Here is a 22,282-nt window from a genome sequence, read left to right on the forward strand (position 1 = left end):
ATTGCTGGAAAGCCCTGGATGTCTACTTTCCAACGCAATTAGAAGCTCGCCATTTCGAGTTCTGTAGCTCCAGAAAATCCACTTTGAGTGCAGGGAGGTCAGAATCCAACAGCATCAGCAGTCCTTCTTCAACCTCTGAATCTGATTTTTGCTCAAGTCCCTCAATTTCAGTCAGAAAATACCTGAAATCACAGAAAAACACACAAACTCATAGTAAAGTCCAGAAATGTGAATTTAACATAAAAACTAATGAAAACATCCCTAAAAGTAACTAGATCCTACTAAAAACATACTAAAAACAATGCCAAAAAGCGTATAAATTATCCGCTCATCAGTAGGCTAATCAAAAAGGTGATTCCTTTGTGGTGGAATGTGGCGTCGTTCGGTATGCCCATAGGACTTGTGGGAGTTCTTCAGCCCATGCTCCCTTTGCGTCCTGTAATCTCCGTTTCAACCCGGCCAATATGACTTTGTTAGCTGCTTCGGCTTGTCCATTGGCTTGGGGATGTTCCACGGAGGTGAATTGTTGTTTTTTATTGAAGTCGGCTACTAATTTTCTAAAGCCTGTGTCGGTGAATTGGGTGCCATTGTCTGTAGTTATCGAGTGAGGGATCCCGAACCTTGTGATGATGTTCCTATACAGGAATTTCCGACTTCTTTGAGCCGTGGCATTAGCTAGAGGTTCTGCCTTGATCCATTTTGTAAAATAGTCCACCTCTACTATGAGGAACTTAACCTGCCCTGATCCTTGAGGGAAGGGTCCAAGAAGATCGAGTCCCCATTTTGCGAACGGCTAGGGTGAGGTAACGCTGATAAGTTCCTCCGGCGGGGCGATGTGAAGGTTGGCATGCTTCTGACATGGTGGGCATGTCTTTACGAATTCGGTGGCTTCTTTTTGTAGAGTTGGCCAATAAAATCCTGCTCGGAGTACCTTTTTGGTGAGTGCTTGTGCTCCGAGATGATTGCCGCAAATGCCGCTGTGTACTTCTTCTAGAACTTCCTTTGTGTTGGAAGTCGGCACACACTTTAGCAAAGGTGTTGAAATCCCTTTTGTGTACAAATTGTTGTTTATGATGGTGTAGTATTGCGCCTCCCGTTTGAGCATCTTTGCCTCCTTTTCTGCTGTGGGAAGTGTTCCTGCTTTGAGGTAGTTGATTATGGGAGACATCCATCCTTGATCCTGACCTGTTATAGCCAGGATATTTTCTTTTTCCGAGATTGACGGGTTCTGCAAGGTTTCTTGAATGAGGCTTCTGTTGTTGCCCCCTGGTTTGGTGCTGGCTAGTTTTGAGAGCGCGTCTGCTCGGGCGTTCTGTTCCCGGGGTATATGTCGAACTTCGTATTCTTCGATTTGTCTGAGCTGTTCCTTGGTTTTATCCAAGTATTTTTTCATGGTGGGGTCTTTAGCTTGGTAGCTCCCTGTTATTTGTGAAGTGACTACTTGTGAGTCACTGAAGATAATGAGTTTTTGAGCTCCAACCTCCCCAGCCAGCTTCAAACCTGCTAGTAATGCTTCGTATTCTGCTTGGTTGTTTGAGGCCAGGAACCCGAATTTGAGAGAGAGCTCGATTTGAGTTCCTTGGTTGCTTTCGATTATCACACCTGCGCCGCTTCCAGTTTTGTTTGAAGAGCCGTTGACGTAGAGATTCCATTCTACTGGGATTTTTGGAGTGTCTGTGAATTCCACAATGAAGTCGGCCAGGTATTGTGACTTGATTGCTGTCCAAGATTTGTATTGAAGGTCAAATTCAGACAAATCGACTGCCCACTGTAAGATTCTGCCTGCTAAGTTTGTTTTCTGCAAAATCTCTTTTATGGGCTGGTTGGTCCGAACCTTAATGGTATGAGCTTGAAAGTACGGTCGAAGTCGTCGGGATGTCAGAATGAGAGAATAGGCAAACTTCTCTATTTTTTGATAGTTCAGCTCGGATCCCTGTAGTGCCTTACTAATGAAATATACGGGTTGTTGTCCATTGTCGTCTTCTCGAACTAGCGCTGAGGCTACTGCTCGGTTTCCTACCGCGAGGTACAATATGAGCGGTTCCTCTTTCCGTGGTCGAGTCAGGATAGGTGGTTGCCCCAGGAATTTCTTGAAGTCCTAAAAGGCTTGTTCGCACTCCATTGTCCATTCAAACTTCCGTCCCTTCCTCAGGGTAGTGTAGAAAGGTAGAGACTTTATGGCCGATCCGGCCAAAAATCTGGACAAGGCTGCCAATCTTCCGTTTAGTTGTTGTACCTCTTTTACACAAGTCGGACTTTTCATGTCGAGTATGGCTCGGCATTTATCCGGGTTTGCTTCGATTCCTCTTTGTGTGAGCATAAAACCCAGGAATTTGCCGGCTTCTACGGCGAAGGTGCACTTTGCGGGATTGAGTCGCATGCCGTGCTTTCTTATAGTGTCGAATACCTTAGTCAGATCGGACAGTAGAGTTTCTTCACATTGCGTCTTTATTAACATGTCGTCTACGTAGACTTCCATGACTTTTCTGATGTGATCAGAAAAGACTTTATTCATCAGTCTCTGATACATAGCTCCTGCGTTTTTGAGACCGAAGGGCATGACGATGTAGCAATAATTTGCTTTTGGGGTTAAGAAGGAAGTTTTCTCTTGATCGGGAAGATACATTGGGATTTGATTGTATCCTGAATATACGTCCATAAACGAGAGGTATTTGTATCCGGAGGAGGCATCTACCAGAGCGTTAATGCTTGGAAGTGGGTAAGGATCCTTTGGGCAAGCTTTGTTGAGGTCGGTGTAGTCGGTACACATTCGCCACTTCCCGTTTGATTTCTTTACCAAGACGACATTGGCTAGCCATAGCGGGTACTTGACTTCTCTTATGAACCCTGCCTCCAGTAGGGCTTGTACCTGCTCTTCCACAGCTTGGGACCTTTCTGGTCCGAGCTTCCTTCGTCTCTGTTGTACTGGCCGAGCTCCCGGATAGACTGCCAGCTTGTGGCACATTAGTTTAGGGTCTATGCCCGGCATGTCTGCGGCCTTCCATGCAAAGAGATCGACATTATCTTGTAGAAACTGTGCGAGCAATTCTCTTATGTTTCTTTTTAGAGTTGTCCCTATGTTGGTCGTTTTGTCCGAGGTGTCTCCTATTTGAATCTTCTCTACTTCCCCTTCAGGTTGTGGACGGTACTCTTCTTGCCTCTAAACTCCTCCAAGCTCTATTGTGTGGCATTCTTCTCCTGCCCCTCTAAGGTTTAAACTTTCATTGTAGCAACGGCGTGCTGTCCTCTGGTCTGCTTTTACTGTGGCTATTCCTTCCACGGTTGGGAATTTCATGCATAGATGAGGGGTTGAGACTATTGCTCCGAGCTGATTCAGCATTGTTCGTCCTATTAGGGCGTTGTAGGCTGAACTTACGTCGACCACAATGTAGTCTATTTTGAGTGTTCTCGACTGATTTCCTTTTCCGAAGGTTGTATGCAGCGAGATGTATCCAAGAGGTTGGACTAGGGTATCTCCCAATCCGAACAGGCTGTTCGGGTATGCTTTGAGCTCTTTTTCTTCCAAACCGAGCTTGTCGAAGGCAGCTTTGAACAAGATGTCGGCGGAGCTCCCTTGGTCTATCAGTGTGCGGTGGAGATTTGCGTTTGCTAATATAATAGTGATGACCATGGGAGTTCTTCACTTTCCCGTGGTCTAGTAAGAATGGGTGGTTGCCCCAAGAATTTTTGAAATCTCGGAAGGCTTTGTTCGCACTCTGTTGTCCTTTTCAAACCTCTCTCCCTTCCATAATATACCTCTTTGAGGTGCCTTTTACGGGATGATTTTGAGATTCCTCCTCCCGCGAATCTGCCATGTATCACGTGGATATGTCTTTCCGGTGCGTGGGGTGATTGCTCCGTCCGCCCTGCGTCTTCATCCCTTCTTCTTTTTCTTTGTTCTTCATCTCGAGTGGCCAGATATCGATCTAACTTCCCCTCTCTTACTAGCTTCTCTATGATATTTTTTAGGTCGAAACATTCATTGGTGGAATGTCCACGAACTCGATGATATTCGCAGTATTCGTTCCGATTTCCTCCTCCTCTTTTGCCTTTGAGCAGTCGAGTTGGGGGTATTTTTTCTGTGTGATAGACCTTTCTGTAGAGATCCACAAGGGACACCCGAAGAGGGGTATAATTGTGGTATTTCTTTATTTTTTCACCATGTCGATCTTCCTTCTTTTTGGACTCTCTATCCTTATCCCGGGAGGAGAATCCAGATTTTGAGGCTTCACCTAGTCGAGCATTTTCTTCCATGTTGATATACTTCTCGGCTCGTTCTTGGATTTCATTTAAAGATGTGGGATACCTTTTTGATATGGATTGGCTGAAGGGTCCTTCTCGGAGGCAATTGATGAGGCCCATGATGGCCGCTTCAGTGGGCAGACTTTCTATGTCTAGACATGCCCTGTTGAATCTTTCCACGTAGCTGCGGAGACTTTCCCGATCTCCTTGTTTAATTCCTAACAGACTTGGGGCGTGCTTGGTTTTATCTTTCTGGATAGAGAATCTGGCTGAAAACTTCTTGGCTAAATCATTGGAACTGTAGATGGACCTTGGAGGCAGATTGTCAAACCATCTAATCGCTGTCTTTGTCAAAGTAGCTGGAAAGGCTTTGCAGCGAACTGCGTCTGAGGCATCGGTGAGATACATTCTACTTCTGAAATTGCTGAGGTGATGGCCAGGATCTGTGGTGCCGTCGTACAAAGTCATGTCCGGGAGTTTAAAGTCCTTTGGGATCTTGGCCTTCATGATTTCCTTGGAGAATGGATCTTGATCCTTGCGGGGGTTATCTTCAGGGGATCGTCCAGCTTTTGTTTTGAGATCGGATTCAATTTGTAGGAGTTTGCTTTCCAGCTCTCGACGTCGCCTTATCTCCTTTTGCAAGTCCTTCTCTGCCTCTCGTTGATGTTGAGCATCTTTCTCGAGTTGCTTTAGTCAATCTTGTAGTGTCTCCAGGACTTCCTGGTTTGGTGCATTCTTGTCTTCGCTTGGCCGCGGGGTATCTTTGGGTGTAGCGTTATTGTTTTTATGCGGCGTTCTATCTTCTAAGTCTGAATCGTGTTCATTGTCATGATAGTCTGCCATGGTGATGGGATGATTTCCAGGATCCCCGGCAACGGCGCCAATGTTTTGAGGGTTACCTGAAACTATAGGTCGATCTCGGATGAGATCTTCTATGCTGATCAAAGCTGCGGGGTCCAATCTGAGGGAAGTGGTTGGAGTCGTTGTGGCCGACTCGTTAGACTTGGTAAGGATGTTGATCCTTCGTTCCCGGAGGGTGGGGGGTACCTGCAAGGGACTCCGATGCTTAAGTTAGCAAGGGTATTAAGCAGGTATTGAGTAGAATCAGAGTATGAGTTATACCTGGGTGCTCCAGTGTATTTATGGTGATGAGGCGTGACCTTTTTAGATAAGATAAGTTAGTTATCTTATCTTATCTTTCCTTCTAGGTGAGGTCAGCTTATCTTCATGGGAACCGCCCTTCTCTTTGTAGGTTGGACTGCCTTTGGATCCGGGCCGTGTTCCTCTATCTGGGCCCTTTATTGGGCTTTCCTGTTGATTTGGCCGACCTCTTTGATAAGAGATCGGATGGTCGGACCTAAAGAGGTCGGTCGCTTTGTCGCTAAATCATCCCAGGTCGGATAGCTCGACCCAGGGTATAAACAGTAACTATGGAGAGTAAGCATGAAGAGCTTCTCTCAATACAGAGTCAAACAGAGCCCCCACATTCAAACTTTAAGTTTGGTGTTGGGAAGGCACAGCCAAACTCTAAGTTTGGTGTTGAGAGATCTCAACCATGCTCTGATTATCTGTGAGGCTCCATGAGAGCTCACTGTCAAGCTACTGACATTAAAGAAGTGCTTATTGGGAGGCAACCCAATTTTATTTTATTTTTATATCTATGTTATTTTGTGTTTTCTTTTAGGTTGATGATCATGTGAAGTCACAAAAACTACAAAAATAAAGCAAAAATAAAAAAAACAGCACACCCTGGAGAAAGAGCTTACTGGCGTTTGTAAGGGTAGCAAAATGGGCGTTTAAACGCCTAGTCTGGCACCTTTCTGGGCGTTAAACGCCAGAAAGAAGCAACAAACTGGCGTTTAAACGCCAGTAACAAGCTACATCCTGGCGTTAAACATCGTGAAAGGTATAAAATTTGGCGTTAAACGCCAGAAACAAGCAGCAGTCTGGCGTTTAAACGCCAGAGAGGGAAGAAAGCTGGCGTTTAACGCCAGAAACAAGCAGTAATCTGGCGTTAAACGCCAGGATTGCACGCTAAGGTATTTTGTATGCCCAATTGGAGCAGGGATGAGAATTCCTTAACCCCTCAGGATCTGTGGACCCCACAGGATCCCCACCAACCTCAACTCACTCTCTCTCCTCTTCACATCTTCTCACAACACTCTTCTCCAAATACCCTTCACCAATCACCTCCATATCTCTTCCCCAAATACCCTTCACCAATCACTTCCATATCTCTTCCCCCAAAAACCCCACCCACCTTCAAAATTCAAAACCATTTCCCTCCCAAACCCATTCGGCCACTCTCCCTATAAATACCCCTCTTCACCCATTTATTTTCACACATCACAAACACCTTCCCCTCCCTTTGGCCGAACCCTATACACCTTCCATCTCCCCCTTTTTTCTTCTCCTTCTATCTCTTTCTTTCTTTTTTTGCTCAAGGACGAGCAATTATTTTAAGTTTGGTGTGGTAAAAGCATTGCTTTTTGTTTTTCCATAACCATTTATGGCACCTAAGGCCAGAGAAACCTCTAGAAAGAGGAAAGGAAAGACAACTGCTTCCACCTCTGAGTCATGAGAGATGGAGAGATTCATCTCAAAGGTCCATCAAGACCACTTCTATGAAGTTGTGGCCAAGAAGAAGGTGATCCCTGAGGTCCCTTTTAAGCTCAAAAAGGGCGAATATCCGGAGATCCGAAGAAGAGGTTGGGAAGTTCTTGCCAACCCCATTCAACAAGTCAGAATCTTAATGGTTCAAGAGTTCTATGCAAACGCATGGATCACTAGGAACCATGATCAAGGTATGAACCCAAACCCAAAGAATTGGCTTACAATGGTTCGGGGAAAATACTTAGATTTCAGTATGAAAAATGTGAGGCTAGCGTTCAACTTGCCAATGATGGAAGAAAATGCACGCCCCTACACTAGAAGGGTCAACTTTGATCAAAGTTTGGACCAAGTCCTCATGGACATATGTGTAGAGGAGCTCAATGGAAAAGAGACTCAAGAGGCAAGCCGGTTCAATTAAGAAGACCGGATCTTAAGCCTGTGGATAGAGGATGGTTGGAGTTCATCCAACGATCTATCATTCCTAGTAGTAACCGATCCGAAGTAACTGTGGATTGGGCCATCATGTTTCATAGTATCATGATTCATAGTATCATGATTGGAGAGGAAGTAGAAGTTCATGAGATCATACCTCTAGAACTCTACAAGGTGGCTGACAAGCCCTCACCTTTGGCAAGATTAGCCTTTCCTCATCTCATATGTCACCTTTGCTATTCAGCTGGGATTGTCATAGAGGGAGACATCCTCATTGAAGAGGACAAGCCCATCACTAAGAAGAGGATGGAGCAAACTAGAGAGCCCATTTATGGCACTCAACAAGAGCATGAGGAAGTCCCTCATCAAGAAATCTCTGAGATGCCTCAAGGGATGCAATTTTCTCCACACAACTATTGGGAGCAACTCAACACTTCCTTGGAAAGCTTGAGTTACAACATGGACCAATTAAGGGTGGAACAGCAAGAGCACTCCATCATTCTCCATGAGATTAGAGAGGATCAAAGAGCTATGAGGGAGGAGCAACAAAGGCAAGGAAGAGATATAGAGGAGCTCAAGAGCACCATTAGTTCTTCAAGAGGAGAAAGACGCCACCTGTTCATACCCGGGGTCAAGCTGTCCGACCCGGGATGTTCGACAGACAAAGCGACCGACCTCTTCAGGTCAGGACAACCTGACCTCTTTCCAAAGAGCTCGGCCAAGTCACCAGGAAAGCCCAAAGAAGGGCCCAAATAGAGGAACACGCCCCAAATCCTAAGGCAGCCAAAGCCTACAAAAAGAAGGGCGGTTCTCTTGAAGATAAGATGACCTCACTTGAAGATAAGATAAAAATAAGATAAGATAAACTAACTTATCTAATCCACAGAAGGTCACATCTCACCATTATAAATACACTGGAACACCCAGGTATAACTCATACTCTGATTCTACTCAATACCTGTTTAATACCCTTGCTAACTTAAGCATCGGAGTCCCTTGCAGGTATCCCCCACCCTTTGGTGACAAGGGATCAGCAGCATTCTCAGTTCCACTAGTCGGACACACCAGCTCCGGCCGCTACACGCCTGCCGGACACGTCGGCTCCGACCAGCACAGAAGATCTCGTCCGAGATCGACCTACGGTTTCAGGTAACCCTCGGAACATTAGCGCCGTTGCCGGGGAACTTGGAAGTCATCCCATCACCATGGCGGACGACCATGACAATGACCACGATTCAGGTTTGGAAGATAGAACGCCGCACAAGAACGCGGATGCTATACTCAAAGATACTCCGGAGCCCAACGGGGACAAAAATTCATCAAACCCAGGAGTGATAGAGGCGCTTCAAGATCGATTAAAGCAACTTGAGAAAGAAGCCCAGCATCAGCGCGAAAAAGAAAAGGATCTACATCAGGAGATAAGGCGACGCCGAGAATTAGAAGATAAGCTTCTAAAACTCGAAGCCGATCTCAAAACTAAAGCTACTCGATCCACTCCAGAGGATGGCTCTCGCAAAGATCAAGATCCATTCACCAGGGAAATTATGAAGACCAAAATCCCAAAGGACTTCAAACTTCCGGATATGACTCTGTATGACGACACCTCAGACCCCAACCATCATCTCAGCAATTTCAGAAGTAGAATGTACCTCACAGACGCCTCGGATGCAGTTCGCTGCAAAGCCTTTCCAACAACTCTTACCAAGATAGCCATTAGATGGTTCGACAGCCTACCTCCAAAGTCCATCTCGAGCTTTGACGACCTGGCCAAAAAGTTCCTGGCCAGATTTTCCATACAAAAAGATAAGGCTAAACACGCACCCAGCCTACTAGGAATCAAGCAAGGAGATCGGGAGAGCCTTCATAACTACATGGAAAGATTCAACAAAACATGCATGGACATACAAAGTTTACCAACAGAAGCTGCCATTATGGGCCTCATAAATGGCCTACGAGATGGATCGTTTAGCCAATCTATATCAAAGAAGTACCCTGCATCCCTGGACGAAGTACAAGAACGGGCGCAGAAGTACATCAACATGGAGGAGAATTCTCGACTTGGGGAAGACTCAAGGTTCGGTTCTGCCTACCGAGATAAAGATAAAGAATCCAAGAAAAAGGAAGATCGCTCCGGGGAGAAAATAAAAAAATATCACAACTACACCCTCTTAGGGTATCCTTGTTAGATGTTTACAAAAAAGTCTACCATACGAAAAAAATACCCCCAACTCGGCCACTCAAAGGTAAAAGAGGAGGAGGGAATCAGAACGAATGCTGTGAATATCACCGAGTTCGAGGATATTCCACCAACGAATGCTTCGACTTGAAAAATGTCATAGAAAAATTGGTAAGAGAAGGAAAACTAGATCGGTTTTTGGCCAACCGGAACGAAGAGCCAAGGAAAAGAAGAAGGGATGAAGATGTTGGACGGTCTGAGCGATCACCTCGCACGCCGGAGAGACACGTGCATGTGATACACGGCGGATTTGCGGGAGGAGAAATCTCCAAATCATCCCGCAAGAAACACCTCAAAGAAGACGCATCCGGAATCATCTCGGGACACGACGACCCCATGGTCATCACTATCATACTGGCAAACGCCAACCTCCACCGCACATTAATTGACCAAGGAAGCTCCGCCGACATCTTATTCAAAACCGCCTTCGACAAGCTCGGCTTAGAAGAAAAAGTGCTAAGAGCATACCCGAACAGCCTGTTCGGACTTGGGGATACCCCAGTACAACCACTGGGATACGTATCGCTACATACAACCTTCGGAAAGAGGAATCAATCCAGAACACTCAAGATAGACTACATCGTGGTCGACATAAGCTCAGCCTACAATGCCTTAATAGGTCGGACAACGTTAAACCAACTCAGCGCAATAGTTTCAACTCCACATCTATGTATGAAATTCCCAACTGTAGAAGGGATAGCTACAATAAAAGCAGATCAAAAGATGGCGCGTCGCTGTTATAACAAAAGTCTAAACCTCAGAGGCGAAGGAGGAGAGTTCCACACAATCGAACTTGCCAGAGTTCAGAGACGAGAAGAACTCCGTCCACAGCCCATAGGTGAAGTAGAGAAAGTTCAGATCGGAGACACCTCGGATAAGACAACTAATATTGGCACGATCCTAAAAGAAGATGCAAAGGAATCACTAATACAGTTCCTACGAGATAATGTTGATCTCTTCGCATGGAAAGCTACCGACATGCCAGGCATAGATCCCGAACTGATGAGCCACAAGTTGGCAGTCTATCCGGGATCCCGGCCGGTACAACAAAGACGAAGAAAACTCGGGCCAGAGCGGTCTCAGGCTGTAGCAGAATAGGTACAAGCACTACTAGAGGCAGGGTTCATAAGAGAAGTTAAATACCCACTATGGCTAGCAAACGTCGTCTTGGTGAAAAAGTCAAATGGGAAGTGGCGAATGTGCACCGACTACACCGACCTCAACAAAGCCTGCCCAAAAGACCGTTATCCGCTCCCAAGCATCGACGCTCTAGTAGATGCCTCATTGGGATATAAATATCTCTCGTTTATGGACGCATACTTAGGGTACAACCAGATCCCAATGTATCCACCAGATCAAGAAAAAACCTCGTTTCTCACACCCAAAGCAAATTATTGCTACATCGTAATGCCTTTCGGCCTTAAGAATGCGGGAGATACTTATCAAAGGCTAATGAATAAAGTCTTCTCAGACTACATCGGAAAAATCATGGAGGTCTACGTGGATGACATGTTGATAAAGACACAAAGTGAAGAGACATTACTGTCCGACTTGGTTCAAGTGTTCGACACCATACGGAAGCACGGCATGCGACTCAACCCGGCTAAATGCACCTTCGCAGTGGAAGCAGGTAAATTCTTGGGCTTTATGCTCACACAAAGAGGAATCGAGGCAAATCCAGATAAATGTCAGGCCATACTCAACATGAAGAGCCCAACCTGCGTCAAAGAGGTACAACAACTCAATGGGAGATTGGCGGCCTTGTCCAGATTCCTAGCAGGGTCAGCAATAAGATCCCTCCCCTTCTACGCTACCTTAAGGAAGGGAAAGAACTTCGAGTGGACAACGGAATGTGAACAAGCCTTTCGAGACTTCAAAGAATTCTTGGGACGGCCACCTATCCTATCTCGACCACGAGAGGGAGAACCACTCGTACTGTACCTCGCAGTAGGAAGTCGGGCAATAGCCTCAGCACTAATTAGAGAAGACGAGGTGGGCAACAACCCGTCTACTTCATTAGTAAAGCACTACAGGGGTCAGAGCTGAACTACCAGAAAATAGAAAAGTTTGCCTACGCTCTCATACTAACATCCCGACGACTTCGCCCGTACTTCCAAGCTCATACCATTAAAGTTTGGACCAACCAGCCCATAAAGGGGATATTACAGAAAACAGATCTAGCAGGAAGAATTCTACAATGGGCAATCGAGTTGTCCGAGTTCGACCTCCAATACGAGGCACGGACAGCCATTAAATCACAATACCTAGCCGACTTCATCGCAGAATTCACAGACACCCCGGAGATCCCCATAGAGTGGAATATATACGTGGACGGTTCCTCGAATAAAACCGGAAGCGGTGCAGGTGTGATAATCGAAAGCAACCAAGGAACCCAACTTGAGCTTTTCCTCAAATTTGGATTCTCGGCCTCAAACAACCAGGCAGAATATGAAGCGTTATTAGCTGGTTTGAAGCTGGCTAGGGAGGTTGGAGCTCAGAAACTCAACATCTACAGTGACTCACAAGTCGTTACCTCACAAATAATAGGAAGCTACCAAGCCAAAGATCCTACCATGAAAAAATATTTGGATAAAACCAAAGAACAGCTCAGACAACTCGGGGAGTATATGATCTGCCACATACCCCGCGAGCAAAATGCCCGAGTTGACGCACTCTCAAAATTAGCCAGCACCAAACCAGGGGACAACAATAGAAGCCTCATCCAGGAAATACTGCAGAACCCATCAATATCGGAAGAAGAAAAAGTCCTAGCCATAACAGGTCGGGATCAAGGATGGATGACCCCCATAATTAACTACCTCAAAACAGAAGCGCTCCCTACAGATTGAAAGGAGGCAAAGAGGTTGAAAAGGGAGGCACAGTACTATACTATCATAAACAACACCCTGTACAAAAGAGGGATCTCAATACCATTGTTAAAATGCGTACCGACCTCCAATACAAAGGAAGTCTTGGAGGAAGTACATAGCGGCATTTGTGGTAATCATCTCGGAGCACAAGCTCTCACCAAAAAGGTACTTCGGGCGGGATTCTATTGGCCAACTCTACAAAAGAAAGCTACAGAATTTGTAAAGACATGTCCACCATGTCAGAAACATGCCCACTTTCACATAGCCCCGCTGGAAAAGCTCATCAGCGTGACTTCACCCTGGCCATTTGCAAAGTGGGGACTCGATCTTCTCGGACCCTTTCCCCAGGGATCGGGACAAGTCAAATTCCTCATAGTAGGGGTAGACTATTTTACAAACTGGATCGAGGCAGAACCCCTAGCCAACGCCACTGCTCAAAGAAGCTGGAAATTCCTATATAGGAACATCTTTACAAGGTTCGGGGTCCCATACTCCATCACCACATATAATGGCACCCAATTCACAGATGCAGGCTTCAGAAAACTAGTGGCCGATTTGAATATAAAACACCAGTTCACCTCCGTCGAACATCCCCAAGCCAATGGACAAGCCGAAGCGGCCAACAAAGTCATATTGGCCGGGTTGAAACGGAGACTTCAAGAAGCAAAGGGAGCTTGGGCCGAGGAACTTCCACAAGTCCTATGGGCGTATCGAACAACCCCATTCCACCACAAACGAATCACCATTTCGATTAGCATACGGAGTGGAGGCAATGATTCCAATAGAAGTCGAGGAAGGGTCTCCCCGAGTAGTCCACTACAATGAACAAACCAACTCTCAGCTTCAAAGAGAAGAACTCAACCTACTTCCGGAAATCTGAGAAAGAGCTCGGATCAGAGAAGAAGCACTAAAGCGGCGAATGGCTTCCAGGTATAATCAAAAGGTAGTGCCAAGAGGTTTCGCTGAGAATGATCTCATCTTAATCCGAAATGATATTGGAACGACTTGACCCGGAGAAGGGAAGCTGACAGCCAACTGGAAAGGACACAACCGAGTCATAGAAGTACTTGGGAAGGGCTACTACAGACTGTCCGAACTCGAGGGACGAGAACTCCCCAGATCATGGAACGCCTGTAACCTAAGAAGGTACTATAGCTAGGAAAGGTAAAAGATCTCATCACAAGATGCACTCTTTTTCCTGAAAAGGTTTTTTAATGAGGCATCAAGACTGAGATCTAATCCGACTTAAGGGTACAAAAAACCCCCGCATATATATATTTGCACTTTCTTTGAATAAAATACATTTCAGATATTCCACAAATTCCCAAGACGCATTAAATCTGAAGCATTCATCGTCCGATTATAAAGCAACAGATCGACAGAAAGTGAAGAACAGATTCACTGTATGATCTCGATAGGAATGATCGTCCGACAAAAGTGAAAACGCGATTCACCTAAAGGACGATCAAACCGGGACAGAAACCACCATCTACAAATCGGCAAAGATGAACACAGAATAATGCAAGAAGTTATCGAAAGTGATCCCAAAAAGAACCTGACGAGGTCTTATGGATTGCTATATAATAACTTAAAAAGACTGGCCGACACTAAAAAAGTCAGACCAAGTCAACCCAAGTTATCAGCAAATCCCTGGAAAGAGGTCTGGCTAACCCTATTAAAGAGGAATTGCTATAACTTAGAAGAGATTGGCCTAACGAAGTCGGTCTCCTACAAGACAAGTTGTAAAAGTAATCCCTGAAAGAGACCTAACAAAGGTCCAAGAAAGAGGATTACAAAAATAACTTAGAAGAGATCGATCTAACGAAGTCGGTCTCTTACAAGACAAGTTGTAAAAGTACTCCCTGAAAGAGACCTAACAAAGGGCCAAGAAAGAGGATTACAAAAATAACTTAGAAGAGATCGATCTAACGAAGTCGGTCTCTTACAAGACAAGTTGTAAAAGTACTCCCTGAAAGAGACCTAACAAAGGGCCAAGAAAGAGGATTACAAAAATAACTTAGAAGAGATCGATCTAACGAAGTCGGTCTCTTACAAGACAAGTTGTAAAAGTACTCCCTGAAAGAGACCTAACAAAGGGCCAAGAAAGAGGATTACAAAAATAACTTAGAAGAGATCGATCTAACGAAGTCGGTCTCTTACAAGACAAGTTGTAAAAGTACTCCCTGAAAGAGACCTAACAAAGGGCCAAGAAAGAGGATTACAAAAATAACTTAGAAGAGATCGATCTAACGAAGTCGGTCTCCTACAAGATAAGTTGTAAAAGTAATCCCTGAAAGAGACCTAACAAAGGTCCAAGAAAGAGGATTACAAAAACAACTTAGAAGAGATCGACCTAACAAAGTTGGTCTCCTACAAGATAAGTTGTAAAAGTAATCCCTGAAAAAGACCTAACAAAGGTCCAAGAAAGAGGATTACAAAAACAACTTAGAAGAGATCGATCTAACGAAGTCGGTCTCCTACAAGACAAGTTGTAAAAGTAATCCCTGAAAGAGACCTAACAAAGGTCCAAGAAAGAGGATTACAAAAACAACTTAGAAGAGATCGACCTAACGAAGTTGGTCTCCTACAAGATAAGTTGTAAAAGTAATCCCTGAAAGAGACCTAACAAAGGTCCAAGAAAGAGTATTACAAAAACAACTTAGAAGAGATCGACCTAACGAAGTCGGTCTCCTACAAGATAAGTTATAAAAGTAATCCCTGAAAGAGACCTAACAAAGGTCCAAGAAAGAGGATTACAAAAACAACTTAGAAGAGATCGATCTAACGAAGTCGGTCTCCTACAAGACAAGTTGTAAAAGTAATCCCTGAAAGAGACCTAACAAAGGTCCAAGAAAGAGGATTACGAAAACAACTTAGAAGAGATCGACCTAACGAAGTTGGTCTCCTACAAGATAAGTTGTAAAAGTAATCCCTGAAAGAGACCTAACAAAGGTCCAAGAAAGAGGATTACAAAAACAACTTAGAAGAGATCGATCTAACGAAGTCGGTCTCTTACAAGACAAGTTGTAAAAGTAATCCCTGAAAGAGACCTCACAAAGGTCCAAGAAAGAGGATTACAAAAACAACTTAGAAGAGATCGACCTAACGAAGTCGGTCTCCTACAAAACAAGTTATAAAAGTAATCCCTGAAAGAGACCTAACAAAGGTCCAAGAAAGAGGATTACAAAAATAACTCAGAAGAGATCGACCTAACGAAGTCGGTCTCCTACAAGATAAGTTATAAAAGTAATCCCTGAAAGAGACTTGACAAAGGTCCAAAAAAGAGGATTACAAAAATAACTTAGAAGGGGACCAACAATAAAGAAATCGGTTATGAGGCGCTAAGAATGCAAGCCAGGGCGAGAAAAACCGAAAAACAAGTCGGACCCTCCACAGTCACGGCCTCAAAGGATCCAAGCTACAAACAATAAGTACGACAGCAATCCAAAGGGGTCAAGCAGCAAGATACCAAAACCAGAAGAGATACCATGCTAAAGCACAATAAAAGCATAGTATGATAAAGCTTCAAGAGGCCACCGAAATCTACCTCAAAAAGCTACTTTTGTTTTTCAAGTAAAAGTTGCCAAGCAGACAACTAAAAAGGTGTCAGCAGTTAAACAAAACAATAAACAGTTCAAAAGCCCACAAACCGGGCTATTTACACAAATACTTAAAAAAGGAGGTCAACCAAGATCGGGAGCCTTCCCGGCAGCATCAGTACGGGAAGAAGGAGGGCAAGTCTGAATAGGCACAACATCTACAGTTCCATCATCCCGGTTCAGAATCTGGCAATCTGGATCAAACGTAACGGGAGGAACCAAGGAGGTTGACACTTTGACAGAAGGCACTGGGGGAGGGTCAGCATCATCATCATCCTGATCATCAGGGACAATCTTACCATCCCTCACAACATTGTCCAGGATGAAGAGAGTAAGGTCGGCCTCAGGAGCAATAACCCGAACCTGCTCCTTCAGGTTCTCATAGGCAGTAGTTACACTGTCAACAAGATGACCCTGGAGCTCGGAGTAATCAGCTCGGACGTTCTCCAACTCCTCCTTCAGACGCATTCCCTCCCGATAAGACGTGACATAGCTATCCTTATGCCTCAGTGCCGTGTCCTCAGCCAGCCTCACAGAGGCAGCCAAAGAGAGGGAACTCTCCTTCTCATTCGCCAGATCTTTTTCTAACTTGGCCACCTTCACTTCGAGCTTCTCTTTCAAGCCTTTTATCCGATCAAATTCCCGTTTGGCCTCCTCCATAAAAGCTTTGGTGGCATGGAGAGGAAGACTTTGAGCAGTTCGATACAGGGCCGCTCCCATGTGTGCCAACTTGATACCACTTCGAGTTACATAGTCAAAATGATGAAGAAGTGATACGTCATCCATAGAGAGGGCACCATAAGGACTGATTTGTTGATTTACAAACTCGATCGGATCAAAGTCAGGAGCATCAAGGTTGAAAGGCTCAGTTTTTTTTGCTTCTTACTAGAAGGAGCACCAGAAGCAGCGGCAGAAGTCTGTGGAGGATCGACCTGACGAAACCGAGGAGTAGGAATTGCTTTCCTCGGCTCGGGAGAACTCGGCACAGGAGGCTTTAGAGGGGGCATGAGAAGATCCCTCTCTGGCCACCTTGGCCGAGATGTTCAGAGCAGCAGTTGCCTTTTTCGCCTTTTTAAAGGCCCTCATGGGGTCATTATTCTTTGACATATCTGCAAATACAGAATCAACCACAGCAAAGAGTTACAATCTCAATAAGAGGAAGAAAAACAAGTATAGAAACAAGTCAGACAAGTACCCAAAACAGTCCGAACCAAGGACGGGTCATTCAAAAACCTTTTTGTATTAAGATGGGGTGGTTTCCCCCATAGATCCTCAAGAACAACAACAAAGGCACGCTCAACATCATCAAGCATCTCCCAGGTATAGCGAGACACTTTCACATCCCTCTGCCACTCTAGAGGGAAAGAAGGCTCATCGTTTTCATCAAGAAAAAAGGGGGCGGGCCCCCTCGACAGCACGAACCTTAAAGAAGTAATTCTTGAAGTCCTTAAAGGACTCATCATACATAGCAAAAACTTTATGGCCCTGGGCGGACCTGAAGGAAACCCAGGAAGCTTTCTTTTTTGAAGAACCGCCAGGCTTGGCAGAAACAAACAAATAAAGGAAAAGAGTCTGAGAGGGTGTTACATCTAATTCTCGGCAGAGAAGCTGAAAAATTTTAATAAAACCCCAGGAATTTGGGTGAAGCTGGGATGGGGCAATATTACACGACCACAACAAGTCGGTCTCGAAAGCAGTAAAAGGAAAAGTAACGTTCAACTGACTGAAGAAGTATTCATAGGCATAGAAGAAAGGACGCTCCCTCTCAATGGAAGTCAGAAAATAAACTCTCTCATCAGAATCAGGAGCAACAAGCTCATAATCCTCCTCACGGGCATTGTTACCACAAATCCTATGGCGCTTCCTCAGCTCTGTGCAAAATTCAGCATCCACAACATAAACACACAACAAAACAAGGGAGTCCAGCCAATCGGACATCCCCTTGGGAACTCTAGAAGACATCTCTACAATGTTATTGCGAGAAGACATGAGGCCAACTAATCCTACAAGTAAGAAAAGAAGATGGGGTTACTAAAAATATCTCGGACAAAGGGAGAAAACAACTCGGTCAATACGATACAGGCGAAGAAACAAGAAAAGGAAAACTCCCAGACTCAAACCAAAGTCCTGGGGCATCCTTTGGAGGCAGTAACAAAGCAAGGTTTCCAGGAAAAATCTACAGCTTGCACCCCAGCATTTCTCAGAAAGAATTTAAAACAGAAAACATTTTTCATCAAAGAAAAACACAAAAAGTCACTACAGTCTACCAAGCAAAAAGCATCCCCAAACATCAAACACGCCAAGCAGAGACCATTAAAGATGCAACCTTTTTCAAGAGCAGACAAAAGCAACCTTCAAATAAAATGAGGAACAGACGCGGACAGCGGTATCAGAACAGAAACAACAAAGAACATGCAAAGCCCTAAAAGCATCAAGCAAAAGTAAAAAAGGATCATGCAGAAGATGGAAAAACTCCCAGAAAGCACATTTCAACAAACCTAGGGCACAATGGAAACAGAAAGATCCAAACTTTCTCAAAAAGGGAGGATCAAAATCAAAACCTCATCACAAAGCCAAAATCAAGGAGAAAGTACGAAATGGGACTAACCTGGAGACGAAAAGAAGCTTCGAAAAAGTGCGGAAATGAAAGTTGCCCAGAAAATAGCCAAGCGACACTGCAAATGCCAAGAAGCAGAAGCACAAGCAAAAGACAGAGAGCGAAGAGAGAAGAGAAAAAAGTTGCGAAGAAGTTACAAGGAAAACAAAAGGAGAGAAACCGTTTCTGGGTTTTCAAAATCAAAATAAAGAAGCCAATGGGAAACGGGGCAATTAATGCTAAAATTAATGAAGGCATTAAACCCTCGCACGTTTCCAAAGCGCCGATATAAAAGCGCGCATTTTTAGAGAAAACGTTCTACATTCAAAAGCTACTACAAAGGAATCGACAAAATGCTTGAGTTCGGCTTCATCAAAAAAGGACCGAAGTCAAGGACTCGACCTCAAAAAAGAAGACCAAGCTCAAGCAGGGGCACTGTTCATACCCGGGGTCGAGCTGTCCGACCCGGGATGTTCGACAGACAAAGCGACTGACCTCTTTCCAAAGAGCTCGGCCAAGTCACCAGGAAAGCCCAAAGAAGGGCCCAAATAGAGGAACACGCCCCAAATCCTAAGGCAGCCCAAGCCTACAGAAAGAAGGGCAGTTTTCTTGAAGATAAGATGACCTCACTTGAAGATAAGATAAAGATAAGATAAGATAAACTAACTTGTCTTATCCACAGAAGGTCACATCTCACCATTATAAATACACTGGAACACCCAGGTATAACTCATACTCTGATTCTACTCAATACTTGTTTAATACCCTTGCTAACTTAAGCATCGGAGTCCCTTGCAGGTACCCCCCACCCTTTAGTGACAAGGGATCAGCAGCATTCTCAGTTCCACTAGTCGGACACACCAGCTCCGGCCGCTACACGCCTGCCAGACACGTCGCCTCCGACCAGCACAGAAGATCTCGTCCGAGATCGACCTACGGTTTCAGGTAACCCTCGGAACACCACCCTCACTAAGGTGGACTCATTCCTTAATCTCATTGTCTATTTATTTTTCTGTTTTTCGATTTTTATGCCTGATGTTCTACCTATGTTTGTGTCTTTACTACATGATCATTAGTGTCTAGTGTCTATGTCTTAAAGCTATAAATAATTCCATTAATCCTTCACCTTTCTTAAATGAAAAATGTTTCTAATTATAAAAGAACAAGAAGTACATGAGTTTCGAAATTTATCCTTGAAACTAGTTTAATTATATTGATGTGGTGACAATATTTTTTGTTTTCTGAATGAATGCTTGAACAGTGCATATTTTTTATCTTGTTGTTCATGAATGTTAAAATTGTTGGCTCTTGAAAGAATAAGGAAAAAGGAGAGATGTTATTGATGAAAATCATAAAATTGATTCTTGAAGCAAGAAAAAGCTGTGAAAAAGAAGAAGCTTGCGAAAAAAAAGGAAAAAAAAAAGAAAAAAATGGCGAAAATGAAAAAGAAAGAAAAAAAGAAAAAGCAAGTAGAAAAAGCCAATAGCCCTTTAAACCAAAAGGCAAGGGTAAAAAGGATCCAAGACTTTGAGCATTAATGGATAGGAGGGCCTAAGGAAATAAATCCAGGCCTAAGCGGCTAAATCAAGCTGTCCCTAACCATGTGCTTGTGTCATGAAGGTCCAAGTGAAAAGCTTGAGACTAAGTGGTTAAAGTCGTGATCCAAAGCAAAAAAGAGTGTGCTTAAGAGCTCTGGATACCTCTAATTGGGGACTTTAGCAAAGTTGAGTCACAATCTGAAAAGGTTCACCCAGTTATGTGTCTGTGGCATTTATGTATCTAGTGGTAATACTGGAAAATAAAGTGCTTAGGGCCACGGCCAATACTCATAAAGTAGCTGTGTTCAAGAATCAACATACTGAAACAGGAGAATCAATAACACTATCTGAATTCTGAGTTCCTATGGATGCCAATCATTCTAAACTTCAAAGGATAAAGTGAGATGTCAAAACTGTTCAGAAGCAAAAAGCTACTAGTCCCGCTCATCTAATTGGAGCTAATTTTCATTGATATTTTGGAATTTATAGTATATTCTCTTCTTTTTATCCTATTTGATTTTTAGTTTCTTAGGGACAAGCAACAATTTAAGTTTGGTGTTGTGATGAGCGGATAATTTATACGCTTTTTGGCATTGTTTTTAGGTAGTTTTTAGTAGGATCTAGCTACTTTTTGGGATGTTTTTATTAGTTTTTATGCAAAATTCATATTTCTCGACTTTACTATGAGTTTGTGTATTTTTCTATGATTTCATGTATTTTTGGCTGAAATTGAGGGACCTGAGCAAAAATCTGATTCAGAGGCTGAAAAAGGACTGCAGATGCTGTTGGATTCTGACCTCCCTGCACTTGAAGTGGATTTTCTGGAGATACAAAACTCCAAATGGCGCGCTTTTAATTGCGTTGGAAAGTAGACATCCAGGACTTTCCAGCAACATATAATAGTCCATACTTTGCTCGAGTTTTGATGATGCAAACCGGCGTTCAAACGCCCACTCTCTGCCCTATTCTGAAGTTAAACGCCAGAAACACGTTACAAACCAGAGTTAAACGCCAGAAACAGGTTACAACCTGGCGTTTAACTCCAAGAGAAGTCTCTACACGTGTAAAGCTCAATGCTCAGCCCAAGCACACACCAAGTGGGTCTGGAAGTGGATTTCTGCATCATTTATTCAATTCTGTAAACCCTAATAGCTAGTTTCATTATAAATAGGACCTTTTACTATTGTATTAGACATCCTGGGGAGCTGATCTTCGGATCATAGAGAGTTCAGTACGCTATATTTTCTTATTTAGGGAGGCTGGCCATTCGGCCATGCCTGGACCTTCATCACTTATGTATTTTCAACGGTGGAGTTTCTACACACCATAGATTAAGGGTGTGGAGCTCTGCTGTTCCTCGAGTATTAATGCAATTACTACTATTTTCTATTCAATTCAAGCTTATTCTTATTCTAAGATATTCACTCGCACTTCAACCTGATGAATGTGATGATCCGTGACACTCATCATCATTCTCACCTATGAACGCCTGCCTGACAACCACTTCCGTTCTACCTTAGATTGAGCGTGTATCTCTTGGATTCCTAGTTCATGCGTGATTGATTGCCTCTCCTGACAACAGAGCCTTCAATTCCTTGAGATCAGAGTCTTCGTGGTATAAGCTAGAATCCATTGGCAGCATTCTTGAGATCCGGAAAGTCTAAACCTTGTCTGTGGTGTTCCGAGTAGGATCTGGGATGGGATGACTGTGACGAGCTTCAAACTCGCGACTGTAGGGCGTAGTGACAGATGCAAAAGGATAGTAAATCCTATTCCTACACGATCGAGAACTGACAGATGATTAGCCCTACGTAACCCGTAGTTGGACCATTTTCACTGAGAGGACGGGAGGTAGCCATTGACGCTGGTGAAACCCAACATACAGCTTGCCATGGAAAGGAGTATGAAGGATTAGATGAAGGCAGTAAGAAAGCAGAGATTCAAAAGGAACAAAGAATCTCTATACACTTATCTGAAAATTCTCACCAATGAATTACATAAGTATTTCTATCCTATTTTATTATTTATTTATCTTTTAATTATCAAAACACCATAACCATTTGAATCTGCCTGACTGAGATTTACAAGATGACCATAGCTTGCTTCATACCAAAAATCTCCGTGGGATCGACCCTTACTCACGTAAGGTTTATTAC

Source organism: Arachis ipaensis, chromosome B06, assembly GCF_000816755.2.
Source record: "Arachis ipaensis cultivar K30076 chromosome B06, Araip1.1, whole genome shotgun sequence".
Classification (NCBI taxonomy): Eukaryota; Viridiplantae; Streptophyta; class Magnoliopsida; order Fabales; family Fabaceae; genus Arachis; species Arachis ipaensis.